The sequence below is a fragment of the Lactuca saligna genome, chromosome 2, assembly GCF_052625555.1.
Source record: "Lactuca saligna cultivar CGN05327 chromosome 2, ASM5262555v1, whole genome shotgun sequence".
Classification (NCBI taxonomy): Eukaryota; Viridiplantae; Streptophyta; class Magnoliopsida; order Asterales; family Asteraceae; genus Lactuca; species Lactuca saligna.
This window is the reverse complement of record NC_136418.1, coordinates 4,882,940-4,883,955: the sequence shown is the minus strand read 5'-3', so window position 1 is coordinate 4,883,955 and position 1,016 is coordinate 4,882,940.

Below are 1,016 nucleotides of genomic sequence, written 5' to 3'. Positions count from 1 at the left end.
ACAAAGTACAATGGTATACTACAGTTTTCAATAACAGCTGGTGAAGCCAGGCACACCCTCAAATACAAGTTTTACAAATACAATGGTTTACAAATAGGACGGTTTTATGGGAATAAAACTACTTTTCACATACCACAGAAAATATGGGATTTTCTAGAACGTTTTTCTTATTCAAAACACAAAGACACCCATGCAAACATAAAGACTTATGTACTCACTCAACTTATTGTTGATACTCTCTTTTCAAATTACTTGTATTCTCAGGGAAATAATAACATGTACTCCCCGAGCCTTTTGAGAAGATGGAGCCATTATGAGTCTTATTTTCTTCCTTTGTATAACTGTTTTGGTTTCAATATACAATGATTGAACACATGTAAATATTATACTTTTAAATACAATGGTTGTTTGTACTTTGATTACTATGATGCATGTGTTGTGATACTACAAATGAAGTCCTCCACCCCCAGACGTTTCCGCCGTCTGGTTTGGGGGTGTGACAGATTGGTATCAGAGGATTGTTTATAGTGAACTCAGTATATCAATCCATAAAAGATATACAAACTATAAATACATTGGGGCTGAGAGCTCTGACTACAAGTATACTTTTAAGAATTCTAAGTATTTTTAAAAAGAAGTATACTAACCCTCATACCTACAAGTACATAGTCATAAGAACTTAAAAGTATTTGGATGTTGAACATTACAATTAAACCCGGGCAGTTATGTAATCATATCCAGAATTAATATAGCCTGATCAACTATATTGATTTCAGACATGACCAACATGTGTTTGGGAGTGATAGTAGTGTTGTGACATGTCTAAAACTTACCAACTACCAAAGAAACTCTAAGAACAGAACATAAATTACTATAAGAATATTATAAACATCGATATGCTTTAGTTTTCTTTTCAGGCATTTCTCATAACCTCATTCTCGTACAGACACAATGGCAGGACATCATCTGCCAGGGGACCCTTATTTTCCAAATCATGGCAATCAAGGATGGATAGA